Source organism: Monodelphis domestica, chromosome 2 (assembly GCF_027887165.1).
Source record: "Monodelphis domestica isolate mMonDom1 chromosome 2, mMonDom1.pri, whole genome shotgun sequence".
NCBI lineage: Eukaryota > Metazoa > Chordata > Mammalia > Didelphimorphia > Didelphidae > Monodelphis > Monodelphis domestica.
In genome coordinates this window covers 542,563,403-542,586,110 of record NC_077228.1, presented here as the reverse complement: position 1 = coordinate 542,586,110, position 22,708 = coordinate 542,563,403, and the positions used below count along the sequence as shown (strand labels likewise).

General features: G+C 47.5%; 1 pseudogene; it reads left to right on the top strand.

The window, feature by feature from the left end:
- The first annotated feature begins 4,860 nt into the window (after positions 1-4,860).
- Positions 4,861-7,521, top strand: LOC100617916 (forkhead box protein N2-like; annotated as a pseudogene).
- The last annotated feature ends 15,187 nt before the right edge of the window (positions 7,522-22,708 follow it).

Here is a 22,708-nt window from a genome sequence, read left to right as displayed (position 1 = left end):
AGGGAAATCATGAAAAAAAAATGCAAAGGAAGGAGGACTTGCAGTCCCAGATCTCAAACTATACTATAAAGCAGTGGTCATGAAAACAATTTAGTACTTGCTAAGAGACAGAAAAGAGGATCAGTGGAATAGACTTGGGGTAAATGACCTCAGCAAGACAGTATATGATAAACCCAAAGATCCCAGTTTTGGGGAACAAAATCCACTATTTCATAAAAACTGCTGGGAAAATTGGAGGACAGTGTGGGAAAGATTAGGTTTAGATCAACACCTCACACCCTACACCAAGATAAATTCAAAATGGGTGAATGACTTGAACATAAAGAAGGAAACTATAAGTAAATTAGGCAAACACAGAATAGTATACATGTCAGACCTTTGGGAAGGGAAAGACTTTAAAACCAAGCAAGACTTAGAAAGAGTCACAAAATGCAAAATAAATAATCTGGAATACATCAAATTAAAAAGCTTTTGTACAAACAAAACCAATATAACTAAAATCAGAAGGGAAACAACAAATTGGGAAAAATCTTCATCAAAACCTCTGACAATGGCTTAATTACTCAAATTTACAAAGAGCTAAATCAATTGTACAAAAAAATCAAGCCATTCTCCAATTGAAAAGTGGGCAAGGGACATGAACAGGCAGTTCTCAGCCAAAGAAATCAAAACTATTAATAAGCACATGAAAGAGTGTTCTAGATCTCTTATAATCAGAGAGATGCAAATCAAAACAACTCTGAGGTATCACCTCACACCTAGCAGATTGGCTAACATGACAGTAAAGGAAAGTAATGAATGCTGGAGGGGATGTGGCAAAGTCGGACATTAATTCATTGCTGGTGGAGTTGTGAATTGATCCAGCCATTCTGGAGGGCAATTTGGAACTATGCCCAAAGGGTGATAAAAGACTGTCTGCCCTTTGATCCAGCCATAGCACTGCTGGATTTGCACCCCGAAGAGATAATAAGGAAAAAGACTTGTACAAAAATATTCATAGCTGCGCTCTTTGTGGTGGCAAAAGACTGGAAAATGAGGAGATGCCCTTCAATTGGAGAATGGCTGAACACATTGTGGTACATGTTGGTGATGGAATACTATTGTGCTCAAAGAAATAATGAACTGGAGGAATTCCATGGAGACTGGAACAACCTCCAGGAAGTGATATAGAGTGAGAGGAGCAGAACCAGGAAAACATTGTACCCAGAGACTGATACACTGTGGTACAATCGAAGGTAATGGACTTCTTCATTGGTGGCAATGCAGTGTCCCTGAACAATCTGCAGGGATCTAAAAAACACTATCCACAAGCAGAGGATAAACTATGGGAGTAAAAACACAGAGGAAAAGCAACTGCTTGACTACAGGGGGGAAGGGGATACGACTGAGGAGAGACTCTAAATGAACACTCTAATGCAAATACCAACAACATGGAAATGGGTTTGAATCAAGAACACATGTGATACCCATTGGAATCACGCGTCGGCTACGGGGGTGGGGGGGAGGAAAAGAAAATGATCTTTGTTGCCAATGAATAATGTTTGGAAATGACCAAATAAAAATTTAAAAAAAGTAAAGAGAAAAAAAAGAAAAATCTCTGTATTGGAATTAAAAAAAAAAAAGAACTCTTGAATTCAGTACCTGTATCCTGTCATATATATTGTATTTGCTGATTGCTTGATTTAAGATTTCATTTTATTTGTTAAGTTCTGTTATCCTGAATTATTTTAAGCTACTGTGTTTTAATAATTAGCTAAATGTGCTGTTACATTGTCTTTATTTATACCTCCCCTTGTGACTGGATTGGAGAAGATACTATTATAAAAGTACCTTTGAGTTGTTTATAACAAGAGGTAAGGGCACATTTAGTTGGTGAAGTAAAGTACTATAGCACTATTCCCCATCTCTGCATTTATAAAAATGTAATGGATGAGACATATAAAGACATGCCTTTTAAGGCTGTTATAGTCTCATTCCAGAGGATCTGGGAAGGTTTTCCTAGAGGGTGTGGTACCCTGGATGGCTCCCAAGAGAGAGCATTTCCCATGAAGCCTAAGTAGCTTCTGGATGATTTTTAACTCTTCAACTTAATCTACCTCCACCATAATGGTCTAGATTCTTGGTGACCCAGAAGGTTTTCTTGAATTAGCTACTATACTACTGTTTTTATAAAGCTGTTTTCTTAGTGAAAATTGATGTATCCTGAGTTGATCCATGTGTTTGTCAACACCGTCCTCAGGGGGGATAGTATAATTGTCATAAAATTCTAGTTTTATAAAAGTTAAGAAACTTGCTACCTCCCAGAATCCAGGAAGTGAACAGCTTGGAGAAGGTGCCATTAAGATGCCTGCAGAAACCTCACACTGCACTGAAAGATCCAGAATGAACTTCGGGTTGTAGTGAAATTGAACTGTGGGGTGTTGTAACACATTTATTTTTGTAAAAATTAAAATTAATGTCAATAATAAAATATAATATTTTAGGAGATTTGTTAATGATCATTAGAAATAAATGAATAAAGGGTTACAAAAATAAAAACCACATGCCCATGGCTCATCAGCCATTTCAAAACACTTACCTTATCACCACCAAGCTTGCTGTCATCATGCCAAAGAGGCCCAAGGGGACCACCCACTCACTAACATCCTCTGTCTACAGGAAGTATGTGACAACAGGAAGTCAGTGGGCTCCTGGGAAATGTAGTTCTTTTTAGGGTAACAGATTTTTAATTACACATCTCCCTCCCCCCCCAAGATCTGGGGAAAGACTGGTCTCCCCAATGGATCTTATAAACATAACCAACTTTTAAATTACAATAATTTGGGGGATAAAAGGGAAAAGAACAAACCTATGGTTGCTAGGTGCATTGACAAAAACCTTTTGGGGCAATTCCCTTTGACATAAGAGTATACATACAAAAACAAATGCATTCAACACCACACAGTTTAGATCACCACATCCCAAAGTTCAATCTGGATTGTCTGGTGCAGTGTGTGGTCTGTGGAGGTATCTTCATGGTGCCTTCTCCAAACAGGTCACTTTCTGGATTCAGAGAGATAGTATGTTTCTTAACCTAAAATTACTCTCAAAAAGAATTTAAACTTTGCATTTTATAATAATAATACATTCCTCCCTGAAGAGGGTGTTGAAAAACCCAGGGATGAAAAACTTAGGGATGCATGGCTGAGTTATGAGGTATATGAATCAATTGGCAATAGAAATCAAAAACATAAAAAAAAATCCAAATGAAAGAGTAAAGATCACTTCTGAATGAAATAAAGACTATCAAAGTCTTATGTGTAAAAATTTTAAGAAAAGGAAAAATAAACTTATAACAGGTCCTTGAAATAGGCCCAATTAAAATGATTTAAGAAATTATGCATTTATCCAATCAGTAGCCAGGACCACAGAAAGTTCGCCACACTATGAAAGACAGAAGAGGTTATAGGAGCAAATGGGAGCCAGGATAGAGCCAGAATAATTGATGTCATGTATTTGATATAGAGTATGTGGTTCAAGGAAGTCCTGCATTTAACACATGTAAAACATCTACAACCTCGAGTCCCACACATGAACAAGTCCTTGCGCTCTTTGCTCAGAATGTCATCAATCCACATAGGATTGGTTTGGTCTCTATGATCTTGTGCTTGATTGGCACTATGCAAGTAGCTTTTTGCTTCTTTGGAACTGTGCAATGGCTCTTTTGTTCCCTTCTTAGACACAATCATTAATCACAGTCCCATAACATTTATCAATAAATGGCAGGCTTCCATAGTCTAAAGCTTTTGGGTATGTATTAATATTATAGCAAATATATATTTTTAACTTGTATTACTACAGAATAAAAAAAATTAAAGAAAATCTTCTCAATACTGGTGGCATATGCTTCAAATACAGAAAAGGAGAGGAAAAATAAAATTAAAATAGTATATTGCACATGCAAGCAAAAACAATAAAAGAGTTTTAAAAATCAAAAATATATAGCTTACAATGATTGACACACTGTGTCAGCTAAGAAAGGTAGAGTACAAAGGTTTCCTCACCCCAAAAATGAGACCCATGTCCTTTTAAAACTCGGCCATGATCCACTGTTTACAAAGTAACAGGGGTTTTTTAAATAAAGAACAGTAATACAATAGGTAATGCACATCCAAAAAGCATCAAAATCCCCAAAGTTATAATAGCCCACTTAGTGACAATAGTAAACAAACCCACTATCATTAGGATTCACATGAGTCTGATGTATGACATTTTTTAAAAAACCTTAGAAGCTAGTGGATACTTGTCACAAGTTTTTCAGGTGTAGCAATGTTTCAACCTTGGCTGAGATATTTTTTAAAAATCTATTACTGCCATCATTACAAAAGTGTGGCAGAGGAGTCTAGAAAAAGCCAAATCTCTGTACTGTTGATGTTGGGTCTAAAAATGTCACCAAGAATCTAGATCATTCTGGTGGAAGGGTAGAGTGAGCTGAAGAGTTACAAAAGAGAGATACTCCCTTTTGGAAACCATCCAGGGGTTCCGTGCCCTGGGATCAACTTCCCAGTTCCTTTGGTATGAAACTGTTGTGTCCTATTCATTTACATTTCTACAAATGCAGAGGTGGGGATTATAACAGTGCTTCACTTCAGCTACTAAAATAGACTCTTTACCCCTTGTTACAAATAACTCAGAGGGGCCGCCGCTGCCACTGCAGCTACTTGAGCACCACTGTCTCTTTCCTGCCAGCGGCTAAAGGGAGCAGCTGTGGGTCTCTGCCATATTGTGCGTCCCCCTCCCTCCAGCCCTCTTCCTTCCTTGCCCCCCCACATCCACCCACCCACCCTTCAGAGTTACACGCCAGATGAGCCATGGGATTAGATGGGTCCCATAACTGGAATGACTCCAGATAAGAGAGCCGAAACTCTTGCAGGATTAAGCCAGATTTACAGAATGGGAAGTTTGCTTGAAGCAGTTGATGCTGCCAGGCCAAAAGCTACTTTAGTGGATGGCGAATCAGCAAATGATGAGCTTCCAAACTTGAACTGGCTTCATGAAAGTACTAATCTTCTAACAAACGTCAGCCTTGGAAGTGAAGGTCTTCCTATTGTTAGTCCAATGTATGACATTGAGGGCGATGATGTGCCATCTTTTGTACCATCTTACCAGAACACAGAAAAAGGTCAGGGAATTCCAAAGCCCCTTACTCCTTAGTCTTCGCATTTCTATGACTATTGAACATTCTCCAAATAAATGCCTGCCAGTCAAAGAGATCTACAGCGGGATTTGGGAACGCTTTCCATGTTTTGTTATGGCACCAACAGGTTGGGAGAATTCCATCAGACACAACCTTTCATTGAATAAATGTTTTCAGAAAGTGGAGAGCAGTCGTGGCAAGGTGAATGGAAAAGGTTCCTTATGGTGCGTTGATCCAGAATATAAACCCATCCTTCTACAAGCACTGAAGAAGCAGCCTTTTCCCTCAGCACTTCATTTTACAGCCCTCCTGCATTGCCACAAAATGGATCGTCACCACCTCATTCTATAACCTCTGTACTAATTCGGCAGAGTGGAGTTCGAACTCTGAAAGAATCTGATATTGATGCAGCCACTGCAATGATGCTTTTAAATACATCGACTGAACAAGGAAGTTTAGAATGTGAGAAGCCACTGCCACTCCAAACAGCTTTGCAAAGGAAAAGGAGTTTTGTTCGTGCATTTAACCATCCCAGTGCCATGGATTGACAAGAGGATGATTGTGCAGTCAACAATATGGAGTCAAAGGAGGACCACAATTACAGCGCAAGCAGCAGCGCGATTCAGTGCATCTTCCTTTTCTTCTGTTGATGAGGTGTATGAGTTTGTCCCAAAGAGTTGCCTTGCAGGAAGTGATGGGACTGAAGGGTTTCACAGTGTAGCAGATGCAGACATCCAGGCTAGAAACGACTTTCTTGGAGCCAACCTTGTGCAAACCCCTCTAACAAAGTCCGGCCCGTCAAGAAGCCCAAAAGAGACTCGTGTCAGGAAATTGATGAAGCGCTTGAAGAGGCTGCCTGGATCCGCACGTGTCTGGGCTCCCTAATAAGTACTGCAAAGATCCAAAGGCAAAGGAAACAGCCCTGCCTGGTGGTGTGGATACTTTGAGTGCGGCAGTGCTCTTCTCATTCGTCTTCACAGGGGAGATCAGAGCCACGTTGGACTTGGGGGGAGGTGTGTGTTGGGGGTGTCTTTTTAGGGTTTCTGATTGAGTCACAAAGCAAGTGGGGGAAGAGTTGAGGGAGCTAGACTAGAATGACTGCTGAAAGCTCTGTTGATGCAAGAAGAAAATGGGGAAATGGGAGCCTTGATGTGACTTTTAAGGTCACTCCATGCCTGTTATAACCATCTTGGGAAGTAGCCATTGTTGCCTCAGCTTTATTGGGGCTCTTTTGCTCTCTTCCCAAGTGCTTTAAGCCAGTATTTATTGGTCACTTCTCTGTTAGCCATTAAATTCTCTTTGTATAGCAGATAGCTAATGACATAAAAGCACACAATCTTCATTTGGGCAGACTTTTGCCATGAGAGACTCACCACCTTCCATTTTCTTGTCTCCACGGAAACTATTATAGTTACAGCTGAAAATCACCATAACTTGAATGGTGTCCGGTCTAGAAGCTGGGTCAATGCAGCAATTAAATGGCCACTCCGTACAGCCCCTGTGCCAGGCTCTAGAGCTACAAAGAAAGGAGCCACGCGTGCCCTCTAGGGCCATGGAGAATGCTGGAATAAGAGACCCGAGGGTGGACGGTGGAGTAAGAGCAGCTCCTTTGGGAAATCCGTCTGAATCAGGGCAAAGTGAGTGTGGCCACAACTAGAAGCAGCCATTTTAGAAAGAGAACAATTAAAGCCCTTTGGAAAGAGCCATGCCATCCCCAGACGTGCCATTAGTCTTCAGCCAATAGATGGTAACTGCCTCTAGCAATCCGTGGGCTGGCGTGGGCGAGTTTCTCTGAATAGTTCTACCCACACAAGAAATGTTGTCCAGGCTTGAGTTTAGGGTTCTCCAGAAAAGTGCAGGGATTGGGGCAAACCTGGAATTCACGAAACGGAACCTTTTTCCCCCTCGTGGGGCGTTCGAAGGAAATCCTACAAAATTCCGTCCCTGTCGCTCGTCTTTGTCGTTTGTTCCCCACTTCCTGCCCTTCCTGCCCTGTCAGGACGATGCTGCCCTGATACTGTCAGGAACGTCCAGCTCTAGAACGGCCCAAAGGGGTAGAAGAACCCTCCTGTTTGGGCACAACGTTCAAAGAAGATGCGCGTTAGGAACAAACTCAGACCTTAAGCAGGGACACGTGACGCTAAATGTTCTCCGTTCATGCCCCGTTCTAGGAGTCGAGCCTCGTCAGTGGAGCTGGTGGGAGTGTGGAGGTGGCTGTTTTATTTACTGCTCGTGAAGAGCAGCTCTGGAGCCCGACTGGCTGCTTCATCCCGCCACGTTCAAAGCAGGGCTCTTTGCTTAGCGAGGTTGGGCGCTGCCTCTCTCCCATGGCTGGCAATGTGTGACAAAACTCCAGGCTGACAGCCGCCTCGATGTTCCGTGGAGTCCGTCACGGTGGAACTTTGCCAGCGTGACCAGATGGCACAGTTGGTATTGCAATTGGCCCTGATGCGTACATACGATATTCCCCTCTGAAATACTATTTTTAACTCAGCGGACTTAGCATTCATTTCTCTTATCCCAGATAGAAGTCAATGTCTTCTAACATATATGTATGTATACATACGTGTATACATACACTGCACACAGACACGCTCATCTGCGTGGGCAACGTCTCACCCAAAGCGTTCTATTTTCATTTGCCTTTTCACACCCCAAGACAGAACAAGCCCTTCTGGGTAGGTGAGGCAGTTCTCGTAGTGAATCATCTTTTCCCCTTCCAGCTCTGTAACAGGAAGCTTTTCTTCTCCCTCCCATGTCCAGCATGGCCTTGCCTAGATGTTTTGGTACATAGTGTGAGCAGTGTGCCTGGAAGGGGGAGGGCGATCCTTTCCTCTGTGTTTTCCTTTGCGGGGGGGGAGGGGGAGACTACTTGTCAAGACATCACGTAAAGGGTTCACACCAAACAGCCACCTAAATCAGTAGGAATTCAGGACAGGAGGCAACGTTTGGAGGAATGTGTGCGGCTTGGTGGGCCAGGACATCCTTGCTGCCAATTTAAGCAACAGATGCGGAGGCTTCCCAGAGCTCCGAAGACTATTGGCTTGACTCCTACAGCAACTCCTTTACATTCTGTGCAGACCAGAGAGTTTGAGGCTTTCTGGTTTTCAACTTCTCTAGAGTTCTTCGTCAGGCTGGAAAGGGAGAGCTCTGGTTAAAGCAAAGCTTCCTTGGGTGTATACCCATGAGGTGGCCAAATATTTATTGCCGGGAAAAGTAGACTACTTTAAGCACGGTACCTGTCACTATTTGTAGAGAGCGCTCTCTGTTCCTACCTGCCAGTGCCATTAGCAAAACTGCCTTTAAATATAAATGGATCTTTCTATTCAGCTAAAGGGCTTCATTGAAAATAGTATGTTGCCGTCACAGTGATATGAAACAAGTTACAGCTGTTGAGTCATTTTAATTATCATTTATTTAAAGTGAGAATATAGAAAAGCAGTTTGAGTTCGGCTCTCCCTTAATCCTGTCTCCTAATGTAGCCGAAGGATCGTCCTGGACTGTGGAATAACTCTGCCAGGAGATGGCCATGCCTCAGTGAACCTATTCTCAGCTCCCAGGCTTTTGCTCACCCTAAAAACAATTTATAGCGAATCTCTGTTCATTAAAATGTTTATAAAGCTTATTTTTACCAAAGAGATGCAATTCATTATGATAAAGTACTGCAAAAGAAACTATTTTATAACAACAACAACAAACAAGTCAGAGGCAGGCAAAATGGTCAGTCAGAGTTGTTGAAAGACAAAATCTAAAAGCCCTTAAGACCAATTGGAGATATTTAGCTCATTAAATGCTCTAATGGTCGTTAGCCAGGCTGAGTCCATCCATCATCTCTGTGACAAATAACAAATGCAAAATGGAAAAAAGCTGATTATGGGCTTTTACAATATCTTGTTCTGTAGCCATAGGGAAAAGGTAACCGAATATGTCTAATAGTTAAAACACAGTAAATTAAATTGATTCAGTGTAACAGAATGGTATTGAAGCCATTAATGTATGAACTTAAAAGAACAGAATTAGTTCTTAAAGCAGACAATCAGCCAAATACAACAAAATGCAGAGACTTTCAGAAAACAATGGAGTCTGAAGAGGTTAAAATGTTCACCTCCAGGGTTTTCCAGAGCAAGGGAGAACATGGCTTTGAGGAATCCCAAACTGCATGAATCTTAGAGACTGGGCAGGCCCAAATGACAAAGGGTTGTTGTAGGGAGATGAATTTCTCCCCTGGATCTCAGGCAAGATAAGTAAAAGGTTCAGTGCACTCATGAAAAAAAACATCCAAAAGCTGGAAGCTGTTTGAAATAGGTAATGCACTGCTCTTTCAAAGAGTGTGCCGTGCTTGTAATTTACTGCCTGTTTGGAAGGGTTTCTTCCTTCCTTCCCCCGAGGTCAAATGCTAGGGAGCAGTTTGTTTCCCCTGCCACGTGGACAAGGAGGTCAATTGTTTTCTAAGGAAAATACACCCTGGTTTTTACCAACTGCCCAGAGAGAGGCTCCAAGAACTCCTAGCTTCTTGGCAGCAGCAATCAGCAGCCCAGCAGTATCAGCAACAATGGTTTGGGTTAGGGTCAGGGGGGTGGGGGTGAGGGCAGAGGCCAATTCAGGAGCAGGAGTAGGAGCAGGGCCAGAGACCAGGAGGAGGATTGCTGTGGGGTCAGGGGCCGGGTGCAGGAGCAGGAGTAGGAGCAGGCAGTATCAGCAACAGTAATGCCAGAGATAGTAACAAGCAACACTGGCTCAGGGCAGATGGGTGAGAGAAGCAGTTTACCTCTTCTCTGGGAAGAGTCCCAAACTAAAACCACTGGGCCAGTAGGGAGAGCAACCAGGGAAAAGGTGGGAATGGCAGAAGTAAAGCAGCAGCTCCAAAAAGAGTTTGGAGTTCTCTCAGAGTTTGTGGAGGGGGAGGTGGGGGGAGGCAAAAAGCCTTGGCAGGAGAAACATGGCTTAAAAAATTTTTATCTAGGCTTTTAAAAAATTGAGCTCTTCTCCAACTAATGGTTGTCAAAAATGTAAAAATTAAAATTAATGTCAATAATATTCTATTTTAGGAGACTTATTAATGATCAGTAGAAATAAAGGAATAAAGGGATACAAAAATAAGGACCAGGTGCCTATGGCTGATCATTCATTTCAAAATGCCCACGTTACCACCACCAAGCTCACTGTCATCATGCCAAGAGGCCCAAGAGGACTGCCCACTTGCTAATATCCTCTGGCTACAGGAAGTAAGTAATGACAGGAAGTCAGTGGGCTTCTGGGAAATGTAGTTCTTTTTTTAGGGTAACAGATTTTTAATTACACATCCCCCCCTCCCTTCATGGTCACCAAATAAATGTAAGGGGGAAAGGGGGTTAATTAGATCAAAAGGTTGGACTGGGTTTTATTTAAAATAGGATCACCAGGAATTTAATTTATTTACTTTTTTTTACAAAATATAGAAAGAGTGAAGTAAGAAAATCAGAGAGAGGATAGGGTAAGATATCTAGTTTAAGCACTTAGTAATTTACTCCCGGGCCCTGGCTCAACCCAGGAAGGGAGAGTTAGTCCTTAGCTGGCCTCAGCAAAGCTGAGGACCTGGAGACATCTCCCTCAAGACGTAGGTCTCTCCTGAGGCTAGTTTTTTTTAGAAAATCCAGGAAAGGAGTTAGCCTTTTCACTCATCATGTGTCAGTCCAAAGGAAGAGATTTAAGATTTAAGAACAGTCTCACCAGGAACAGGGTCTCAGGTCCAGTCAGCAGAGTATTCTCCAGTCTCAACTCCAAAGAATGAAGAACTGACTCTCACAGCAAGTTGTAATTTAAAGACACTTTCTTTTATGTCACTTCCTGTGCCCTTTTCCACTTCTTGCATAGATAAATCATAGTCTAAAGCCTTGCTTAGGACTGTCCAGGCATTCAACTGATTCTGATTTGTCACCCACTATTGCACACATGAGCCACAGACCTTCCCACTAAATGACTAAATGGGATGTTTACACTTCTGGTGATTAAAACTAAAAATGGGCAGGGGAGTTAATTTAATTTTCACAATCAGGGGAGAGTTAAATTTAATCTTCATATTTTGTATGTACTCTTATGCCAAAAGGGACTGCCCCCTAATTGACTTTTTGTTAATGTGCCTAGCAATCATTGGTTTTGTTCTCTTTCCTTTTTATCCCCACATTATTGTAATTTATAATATGATCTATTAGGGAGACTAGTCTCCCAAAGGATCCCAGGGGGATTGTGTAATTTGAATCTGTTATCCCCAAAACTACAATCCCCAGCACCCTACTCACTTCCTGTTGTTACATGCTGACATAGACAGGATATTAATTGGATGGAGTTCCATGTCTAGCTCTTTCCTTCCTGTTGTGGCTTTGGTGGAGTGGGGAATTTTGAGCAAGTAAAAAAAAAACTTAGTCACGTGGTTCTAATTTGTTAGATAATCAACTTTATAAAAAATAATACTTGAAGTATTGAACATTAATTTAAATCTTACACTAGTAATCATAAGTGTGATTGTGAATGGGGCGAGCTCACTCATAAAAAAAGAAGTGGATAGTAGAGTGAATTAAAAACAAGAATGGAACAGTAGGTTATGTGCAAGAGACACACTTGAAACAGAAAGGCACACATAGAGTTAAACTGAAGGCCTGATGCAGAATCTATGGCTTCAGCTGAAGTAAAAAGGGCAGGGTAGACAGAATAAAAGCAAAAATAGGCCTAATTAAAAGAAATAATCAGGGAAACTACATTTTGCTAATAGACACCACAGACAATGAGGTAATATAAAAAATTTTAAAGTAAGTTTCTCTGATAAAGATCTCATTTCTCAAATATAGAGAACTGAATTAAATTTATTTTTTTAAAGAGCCATTTCTCATTTATAATTGGTTAAAGTTTGAACAGGCAGCTTTCAAAAGAAGAAATCACAACTTTCAATAGTCATATGAAAAAATATCCTAAATCACTAATGTTTAGAGAAATGTAAATTAAAGCAACTGTGACATACCACCTCACACTTAGCAGAAATGGCAAAATGTTGGGATACGGGAATGTAGGGATAAAGAGATATAGATAGGTGCACTGATGAACTGTCAGTGAGTAGTGAACTGGTCCAACCATTCTGGAGAACAATTTGGAACTATTCCCAAAGGAGTATAAAGCTGTGCATAACCTCTGACCCGACGACGCTAGCCCACATCCTATCTATATCCCAAAGAGATCCAAGAAATAGAAGGACCCACTTGTACAAAACTATTTCTAGCAGCCCTTTTTGTGGTGTCAAAAAATTGGAAACAGGATGCTCGCCATTCAGGGAGTGGCTGAACAAACTGTGGCATGTGATTGTGACGGAATCTGTTGTGCAATAAAAATGATGAGGGAGGATGGTTTCAGGAAAACTGGAAAGACCTATATGAACAGATGCAAAGTGAAGTGAGCAGAACCAGGAGATCATTGTAACAGCATGGAAACGGCAATGCTGGAATGATGATCAGTGTGAAAGATCGCGTTACTCTGATCAATAAAATGATCTAAGCCAGTCCCAAAGAACCCACGATAAAAAATGCTGTGCACCTCCAGAGAGAACGGATAAACTCTGAGTGCAAATTGAAGCATAATTTCCTCACTTTGACTTTTTAACAACATGGCTAATATGAAAAAGGATTTTGCGTGACTTCACATGTATAACTGATGTCATGTTGCTTGGAAGTATCAGGATCCCAGGGGGGATTGTGCAATTTGAATCGGTTATCCCCAAACTACAATCCCCAGCAAAGCTACAATCCCCAGCACCCTACTCACTTCCTGCTGTTACATGCTGACCTAGACAGGATATAAATTGGATGGAGTTCCATGTCTAGCTCTTTCCTTCCTGACTTGATCTCCCTGAGGGCTACCATCCCTTTCTCACTGAACTAAGGTGGGACAGTCCAGACCTGGCGGTCCCACTGGCATCGGTGGTGAGAACAGATGGCTCCAGAAATGAGCCCATTTCTTCCTTGGGGTGTCTCCAGGGTGTCCTCTTTCCAGTCCCATCTATAAATATGCTTGGGATGCTCCGACTTTCCCAGGGACTCCTGCTAAGTTTCCCCCAGGCTTGCCTTCCTCTTCCTTGTTTTTTGCTCTTTTGTGATAATCATAGTCCCCCCTCCAGAGTGTTGTGCAAACGAGCTCGTGTTCCATACTGGTGTTGCCCTTGGCTGCCATGATTCTGCTTGGCAAGGGAGCCGAGAGCTTGCTGGCTGAGATGCTGCTGAGCATTTGGGGCTTCCTTGTTTTGGCAACTGCATCACGCTTACTAAACTTCCCGGGAACTGGTAATAATCAGAGTGAACGTGTTTGCCTTTGTCCCTTTGCACAAGCAGCCGTGTGGAGCCAACGTGACCAAGGCCTGCTGCATCTTCTTCCCATCCTTCTCCCTTCTTCTAATTTAGTGACTGAAATGGATCCCATATTGATGGCCAGCTGCTTCCTGGCTTTGAAGACACAGCCAAGTCACAGTGCGTGTGTGTGTGCGTGTGTGTGCGTGTGTGTGTGATTCCTTCCATGGAAGGGATCCTAGAGAAAAGTTATCATGATGTGCACATATGAACACTCTGGGAAATCTACAAGCCATCGTCTCCTTTGATCTATCCAGACTAAAGCATGTTCCCATGAAGGGGAGCTAGAAGATGATGGAGAGATGGATCATTTCCTGTTCACATTCATGCGATCTCTACCCTGACTCTCCAAGGTCCTCACGTGAATCATCTATCCAATATGTGTAAACCTCAAAATTCCTTAGACTTATAAATGTTGGAAATTTCACCATTGGGATATTTCATACTTGGAAAATTTCTTACTGATAGTCTATTGGAATGGGAACCCCATTGGCATGGGAGGTTCCTTCTCTTCCCTTCTTAAGATTACTTTAGGACAGAAACGTTTTGCTGAACAATGGAAAGGACTTTGACCTATGCTTAAGCATAGAACAGGAATTTCTTTGAATCATGATTGATTTTAGAATTGATACAATGGAGATACTTGGAATCAATCTCCACCCTATTCAGTCCTAACAGGATTGAGTAAGGGCTGCAGCCTAGATCAAAATTTAATTATTCCAATCTCTACCCTACTCAAGTTAACAGGATTTAGGAAGGGCTGCAGCAAAGGATCAAAGATTTAATCATTTGAAAATATGACCTTCAACAGACATGTGCAAAAGCCAGAAACCTCTGGGCGGTCCTGGGTTAAGCTAGAGCCTCCATTGGCACAGGGAAATTGATGAACAGTGATTGGTAGATGGGAGAACTGAGAGGAGGAACTTGGATGGTTTCCTTAAAGATAGGAGGGTCTGGAGACTTGAGGGTGGTGGAGAAGTTTGGTCGGGGTGATTGCGGTGGACTCGGAGAAGCTTGCGCTGAAGGAAGCTGAAGGTGGGGGCCTCTGAGACTGTTTCTCCATTTTGGTCACGTGAGTGATAGGGACTGATCTCTTTTCTTTGCCCCAGCTATCTAAGGGCTTGGGCCTTTTGGCCAGCCTAAACAGAAGGGGTATTTAAGCCCTATTCCCTTCTCTCCCTTTTTCTTTCTCTCTATCTCTAATTCCTTTCTTGCTCCTATTGTAATTAAACTCCATAAAAGGTTGACTGCTGACTTGAGTTTTCATTTAGGAATTACATAGCTGATTCCTTGGCGACCTTAAATTAATATATATCAGTCTTTTAAAGTGATTCCCTTGTCACATATGCCATCACGTACTACTCCCCCACCCAACCTCTCCTTTTGCCTATCCTGGGCTCAAGGTCAGCGCCTGACACATACTATTTGTATGACCCTAGGCAAGTCCCTTCAGGTCTCGGAGTCTTTCTTTATCTGCCAAATGGGTCTGGGAACCTTCATTGATTGAGGGTTCCTCTGCGAGATCCAGATCACAATTCACCTGCTCCTCCAACCTGACAAACTCAGCCACTCGGCTTCTGGCAAAGAGAGTTCAGCAGGTGTCTGGATAACCGAAGTCCTCCGTCCTTCCTGCATCATCATCTGTTTCCCAAATTCCTTATCGATGCCTTTTCGTCCCTGTTTTAGCCGAGTGACAGGAGTCGAGCAGCCCCCAGCGTTTGAGTGAGCCCAGGCTCCCGGGCTGGCGTGGCCTGGAAGTAAGAAGCGCTGATCTCCATCGTCTTCCTGTTAAAGTCTCTGCATGACCACGTGGGAGCTCTCAATGGGATGCGCCAACCTCCTCACTGGGAGCTCGTGCCTAGACGAGGGTGCCAGCGCTGCTGCTCCGGGGATGAACTCGGCCCATTTCCCACATGCCGTTGGTCCCTCGGCCATGGAGCGGCACCCCTCATGGAAGTATCCTCACCACAAGTGAGTCCCTCAGACTCTCTCAGGAAGGAAGGTCTTAATGGAGGTGGCTGAACAGTAATCAGTTTGTCCGAAGCTTTGCACACAACCACAATCCTAACCAGAGAGAAAGTCCGATGGAGGAGCCCGGGCAAGCTACTTCACACCTCCTCGCCTCAGCTTCCTCGTCTACAAAATGGGAATAATCATGGGCTCTTCTGCCCTATGTTTCCATCTCGACAAAATCACGGTGTATTTAGAGCAGAATCCTGATGAAAATGGGCAAAGAGGTCTCTTGTAGGGCCTTCACAGTCACCCAGGGAGGGGCCTGAGTGGCACAAAGCGGGAGAGATCCTGCGAGTCCCATGAACAAGACTTGACCTGCCAAACAAGATGCCTCCTCCATACTGTCCTCCAGTGGGCTGCTGTCTCTCCACGGGTGAACCTTATACTCTGCCTTGAAAGGAGAACAACAGACAGATGGGCTTCTTGGAGGACTTCCTGATTACTAACATCAAACAAGGCGTAAGACGGGAAGACAAACGGCAGCTTAAGAGACTGTCATTGGCCTGGAGGATGTCCAGGACAAATCCCAAATGGACGGCCATACTTGGGGATGAGTCTCTCCAGCTGCTGCTGCATGAGGACAGCATTGGGCTGGTTGCATAGTGAGCCGGGAACCCTGCAGACTGTGAAATTCATAAGCACTTGAAGAAGCCCAGCTCGACCATCCACACAGGAAAAGCCAAGTGGATGAAGAATGCCTCGTCTCCCAGGTGTTGTTGTGTGTGTGTTGTTGGTGTGGTGTCCAGGTGTGGTTGGCTGGACAGCCCATTGAGCTGGTCCTAGCATGTGTATGGCTGTAACATCCAGAGTCCACCAGGAGGAGAGTCCTGAGGAAATTTGCTTTCCGCTATCCCGGCTCCTTCCTGAAACAAAAGCTCATGTTTCTAATGCCAAAATTTCTCTGAAAGCCATGGTGTGCCCCGTTCCTCAGGATTCAAGCTGCAGATGAGTCAAAGGAGCAGCGGCCATACCCACGGCCGCCCTAACAGGGCAATATGAAAGCTGTGAAAGGCACCACCAAAGCTACGTGTAAGCAGAACAGGAGACACGGACAGAGGATGAGGGATGCCTGATGGAGAGATGGCACAAGTTCTTGGGATCTTGGGTTAGCCGGACCCTTGGAGAGAGGGCATTCTGGGAAGAAGCAATGTTTAGGGGAAGCCTTTCCAGAGGCTGTGGAGAAGAGGCACTCAAGGTGAGACGGCTTGGATGTGTGACCTGCTGCATGAATGGAGCATTGGGGAGGGAGGGAGGGAGGAAGGGAGGAAGGGAGGAAGGGAAGAAGGGAGGAAGGAAGGAAGGAAGGAAGGAGGGAGGGAGGGAGGAAGGAAGGAAGGAAGGAAGGAAGGAAGGAAGGAAGGAAGGAAGGAAGGAAGGAAGGAAGGAAGGAAGGAAGGAAGGAGGGAGGGAGGGAGGAGGGTGGAAGACGAGTCAAAAGTCATTTAGGAAATTGCTGGGGGGGGGGGGGCAAGTAGAAGACGTGGCCCTAAGGCGCTGGATGCTTCAGGAGTGGACACGGTTCGGGGGAGGACGGTGTTGGGCCACACGGCCTCTGAACCCTGGCCAGCTGGACCCCTGGATGGAGCCGGGCCTCGAGATCGCTGTTTACGTGTTCTCTTGGACTGAAGTCTCGGCAGAACTCTGGGCCCAGCAATCAACTAGAAGTGCAGATTCCCGTTGCACGCTGAGCAGCACTGAGCACTCAGGCTGGCCCGGGAGCCCATTCGGAATGGCAGCTGGAGTCAGGCTGCACCAGACGTCCAAGTTATCCGCTCGAAGGCATGTCAGCTGCTCCTCCTTCCATTTGGGGCTGGATGATGGAGAGGCTGAACAGCGCGGTCCAGCCGCCTCTCGGAGCCTTAGTTTCCCCGTCCATCAGACGAGGGAGTTGGACCAGGTAAGCTCGGAGGGCCCTTCCAGTAGGGCGTGTCTAGTAGCCACATCCAGACCCCTGGCATTTCGGAGTGCCAGGAATTGGCCGGGCGATGATGCGTCGTTTGGTCAGCCCAGCGGCTAGGCCTGGGTGAATGGCCTGGGCGGAGGGGCAGAGGCCGGGCCACAGCAGGAGGGGCCCCCAGAAAGACCAGCCAAACCCCTTCCTGTAACAGGAGGGACTAGGAGGTCACGAGACTTTCCCAGGGTCCCACGGGAGCAGCGTGGCTGAGCAGACGAGGGCAGAAGTGAGGCGGTCCCCGAGCTCTACTCGGGGCCCAGCGGAAGGCACTCGGCACCCTCCGGGTGCCAAGGAGGAGCCAACAAGGGGCGGCAGCCCTGCCCGTTGGAAGCTGCGGCCTGTTTCCTGACAAGTTTGGGTGCCAAAGGAAAGGCTCCTCCTTATTTCCATCTGAACCCTGAGCCCAGGCGGGGGGCGCCCCTCGCCCTCAGCTCCTTCAGGGCCTCAGCTCAGGGGCCGACCCCAGAGGAGGCCCGGGGCGAGGCCCGCCTGCCCCGTGCTCTCTGACCTCCTGTTTGTGCCTCTGCGGGCTCCTCGCGAACCCTCGGGAGACGCAGGTTGGTAGCCCCCGTGCCAAGCACAGAGCGGGCAGGGAGGGGGCCCGCCGGCACCGCCTGGGGAGTGAGCTTGGAGGGAAGCAAGAGAGCCAGTCACAGCAGAGGAGGCCAAAGCCCAGCTGACTGCGGGCCTCCCCCACTCTCCCTCCCAGGGCCAGGAGGCCGGAGCGGCTGGTCCTTGACATGGGGTGGAATCTGGGAGACGGGCCACATGGCCGATACTCAACAGGGCCCAAACCTCAGCTCTGTGCTCGGCTGACAGCTGTGGGGCTCTCCTGGGGATTGGGGGGGGGAGAGGGAGGGAGGGACGGGAGGAGAGACAGAGACAGAGACAGAGAGAGAGACAGAGAGAGAGAGAAGGAGGGAGACAGAGAGAGAGACAGAGAGAGAGAGAGAGAGAGAGAGAGAGAGAGAGAGAGAGAGACAGAGAGAAGGAGGGAGGGAGGGACTCCTGGAAATTGGCTGGCTTCTCCTGGCTCTTGGTTCTTTGGTCTGACTCTCGGCCCATAGAGAACTTGCTGTCATGTGAGCACCTCTGCAAAAGGACGGCTTTTCTTCCTTTACGCCAAGGACTGGGAAAGAAAATGTGCCGAGGTTTTTAAGCCCCCCACTTTCCATTTTAGAATCAGTACCGTGTGTTGGTTCCCAGGCAGAAGAGTGGTCAGGGCTAGGCAATGGGGGTCAAGTGACTTACCCAGGGTCACATAGCTGGGAAGTGGCTGAGGCCAGATTTGAATCCAGGACCTCCTGTCTCTAGGCCTGCTCTCAATCCACAGAGCCACCCAGCTGCCCCAAGATTTTTTTTAATAGAAAGCTTGGTTGGCCAAAGGGAAGCTATGAGGCCCTGAAGGGGCCCGTGTCTGCTCTGGTCAGGTACCGAGCCCAGTTAGGAGCCGTCAGCAGTGAACAACAGAAGAGTCAGAAGTCGCTTCCCCGGGGCCTAGAGGGGTCTAGAAGCCTCCTGGCCTTTCTGGCCACACTGAGGCTCATTTCAGTGTATGATGCACAAAGCGGTGAGCAAAGCCTGGCTTTAGAATCGGAGGACCTGGGCTCTAAGGCCAGCTCTGTGTGACCTTGGTCATGTCACCTTCCTGACCCTCGGCTTCCTCGTCTGTAGAATGAGAAGATGGAGTTCGTGTCAGCAGGCTCTGGGATCCCTCACGGCTGGGCGGGTGCTTGTGTGCCAGGCCATTCCCCCTCAGCCATTCCATCCTCCCAGAAGCCCCCTCTCTCTAGCATGGCCCAGCATGGCACTTTGGTGAGCCGGAAATGAAGAGGGGGCCCAGGGGCCCCCCCGGTGCTGGGCCTTTGAGGAAGCTCCCCATCAGCCATTTCTCTGTAAGCTGTGAGGGCGGGCGTCTTTGTGGCTAGGCTCTCTGGGTCCTTCCCCCATAGGCACGGGAGGCGAATGGCGTTGGGGTGGTCTAGACGAGAGGGAACAGGCTCTCATTAAGCACCTACTCTGTGCCTGCACTTCACAGGTTCTTGCAGCAACCCAAGGAAAAGGGGACTGTGGGATCCTCATTTTGCAGTTGAGGAAACTGAGGCAGGCAGCTGTTGTTCAGTTACTTGCCAGGTGTAATAAAAGATGTAAACTGACTGGAAACGGTTACTATTGAAATAGAGAGGAAAACTGAGGGGAAACTGTTACTTCAGCAATGACTGTTGTTCTGTGGCTGGCCGTGACTGGAGAGGACTGCTAAGGAAGCTGAACCCTGCTTCTTTGTAATGGAGGTAGAAGAGAAATGGTGGGGGATGCCACCACACAGGAATGCTGGTGCACAGGGGACCTACTTCTGAGGAAATGCCCTGGGGTCTGCTCCAGGGTCTGCCTATGGATCCCTGCTGATTGCTGATGGATATCCATCTATTTCCTAACCTCCTCCCCCCTTCACTCCCTCCCTTTACCAACCCTGTCCACCCAGTTCTTCCTGAAGCCTTTGGCTCCTTCCCTCCCTCCTGAGTGAACTATCAAGATACTCCAGTTGCTTTCTCAGTCAAGGGGTTTATTGGGATAGCAGGATGGGAAACTGAGGTAAGAGGGATGAGGCTGTCCCTAATCTAAAGGAGGGTTTGATAAAGTGTCCCAGTCACAAACTGTGACTCTAAGACAGTTAGGGAGATGGAGGGCGAGTGTTTGAATCTTCTTTCTTCTTCACCAAGAAAATCTCTTCTTCAGGGCCAACTTCTGCTGCTCAGACCCAGAGAAACCCAAAAAACCAAATCGGCTTCACGAAGGTCTTTGAGCCACCCTCCAGCCTCCAGAGAGACTCCCGATCAGAGACTAGTCTAAAAGCCAAGTTTCTCTTCTCAGTGTGGCCAGCAAAAGGCCCAGCTGCCCCTCCTGGGAAGATTCCGTTGGAACCCTGGTTCTTGCATGTTGGTCCACAAGTCCTGCAAAAGCGCCCTCTCTCTCCATGTCTCTGTCACACAGGGTCCCTCAGCTGGTCGGTGCCCGGGGCAGGACTTACACTCCAGGCTCGGTGGCTGTCTCTGCTCGTCTCCACCTCCCGGCCTCCCTGACTCCCTCAAGTCTTAGCCTCTCCCAGGGCCACCCCGCCGTGGCCTCCCCCGGCTGGCCTCCCGTGTGAGCTCCTGGAGGGCGGGGCTGCTCCCCCTTCCTCTGTACCGCCAGGGCCTGGAGCACGGCGGAGGCGCGCTCCGTGCTCAGTGCCAGGACTGCCCGTGAAGAGCCTCTTCCTCAATGCAGCCTGATGACGTTGGTTCCTGCCTCCATCCGGGATGGCTTGATGGCCACCAAGGGCCGGGCCAAGGGCCACCGGCCGTCTGGGAATGCCCCCCCCCCGAGGTCCCACAAAGCCCCAGACGGTGGCTGTGTCTGCTCTGTGGCTGCGTGGCCGGACCTTGTGCCTTGTTAACCTCAAAGCCCAGTGCCCAGAGCGGGGGGGGGGGGGGGTCAGCCCCCATCTACGCTGGCCTCTTCCTCCTGGGGGGCTTTGATCCCAGCATGCCCTTCAGCCAAGAGCCCCAAGGCGGCAGGAGTGGGGCCTGGGCACGGCGAGCGGCTCTCGGCTCCCACGACGGCCTGTCTCCGAGCTCCCCTCCAGATCATCCCTTTCTTCAGAGAGGTTCAAATCCCGTCGGGGAGATGATTCAAAGCCCCCCAGAGGCCAGCAACAAGGGCCCCTCAAAGGAGCCTGCGGAGGGTGCAGCTTCCCCAAGATCACCCCTGGCGACCTCCGAGCCAGGAAGGGAGGCCAGGCCTCCCTCCCAAACCCCAGGGCAGTGCTGAACTCCACGTCTCACGTTCGGTTCCCCCAAAGCGATGTCTGGGTGCTTGTTATGCCATTGGATGGACACCCAACATGGCGGCATGGAGAGGAAGGGCTGGAGGCGGGAAGTTCTCCATCCTAGGATGAAGGGTCGGGACAAGCCTCTCCCCAAGGCCCCTTCCAGACGGACGTCTGTGGGTCTCTGAGGGATGAACCGTGTTTACTTCTTATTCTTTAGTCCGTGGATTTGAATCCAGGACCCGGAGCTCCTTATCCAGCACTGCTTCCCCTGAGCCAGCGGGGGGAGGGGGGCTGATGCTGGACTTCAGGGGCTCCCCTATGGGTCCTCCCAGGCCATGCTCCCGTGAGGGCACTGAAAATGGGCTGAGGGGACCTCAGAGAGCCTCTGCTGCACACACAGTTGGCACCATTTTTGAATGAGGCCTTTGTTTCTCCTCCATCCGACCCACCCCCTCAGACCCACTGAGAAGGGAAGACAAAAATGAAAGCGCGCCGATTCCTCCGCGGGACACCTCCCTCCAGCGTCTCTGAGGGCACGTGGCGGCTCCCGAGGCCTCGGTGGGGCTCCCTGACGGGATCTGAACCTCTCTGGAGAAAGGAACGATCTGGAGGGGGCTCGGAAGAGGGCCGTGGTGGGAGCCGAGAGCCGGCCTCGCCGTGCCCGGGAGCACCCCCGCCTGCCCGCAGCCTGGGCACCGCCTAGCTGGTGGGACACTCCGTCCGGAAATTGTGTGCTCTCCGCTGCGGCTGGCTTTCCAAAGGACTGCTCCAGCTGTCTGGCTGCACGCCCCGCCGGGGAGGTCGCAGAAGGCTCTCCTGTCAAGCTTGCTTTTGATCCGAGAGCCTCCCCAGATGTTCCCCAAATGTTGCGTGAGAGGCCTTCCGAGATGGAGTGAGTCATGGCATCGGAAGCCCTGCAGAACCCGCCGCTTAGCCAGGATGGGGGCAGGAGGCGGAGGAGGGGACGTTAAACTATTCTGAACGGAGCCAGGAAAGGCTTTGGAGAAAAGACGTGTTCCAGGAGGTTCCTGGAAGGGCAGGTCTGGACTGATGGTCAGCTAAGAGGCCGGCCGGCCTTCCTTTCCTCGCCAACAGCTACCCACTGCCTATGGGAAGGAGTGGGACGTCCACTCACTCACATGTGGTGCCCAAGTGTTCTTCTGCTGATGGCAAACAGCTGCAAGGAAGAGCACGGAGGAAGCCTCATTCTGCACGATTTGCCCTCTTCCCCTCCTTCCAAGCTCTCTGCTGGCCCTCCCTCTGCTGAAACACCTTCCCTGACTCATTTTCCTCCGCTCTGGCCTCCTCTGAACTCAGGGCACCCCGGCTGCATTTCTAAGATCATTCAGAGATAGAGCAGACTTGGGCATCTCTGATCCCAGGACAAG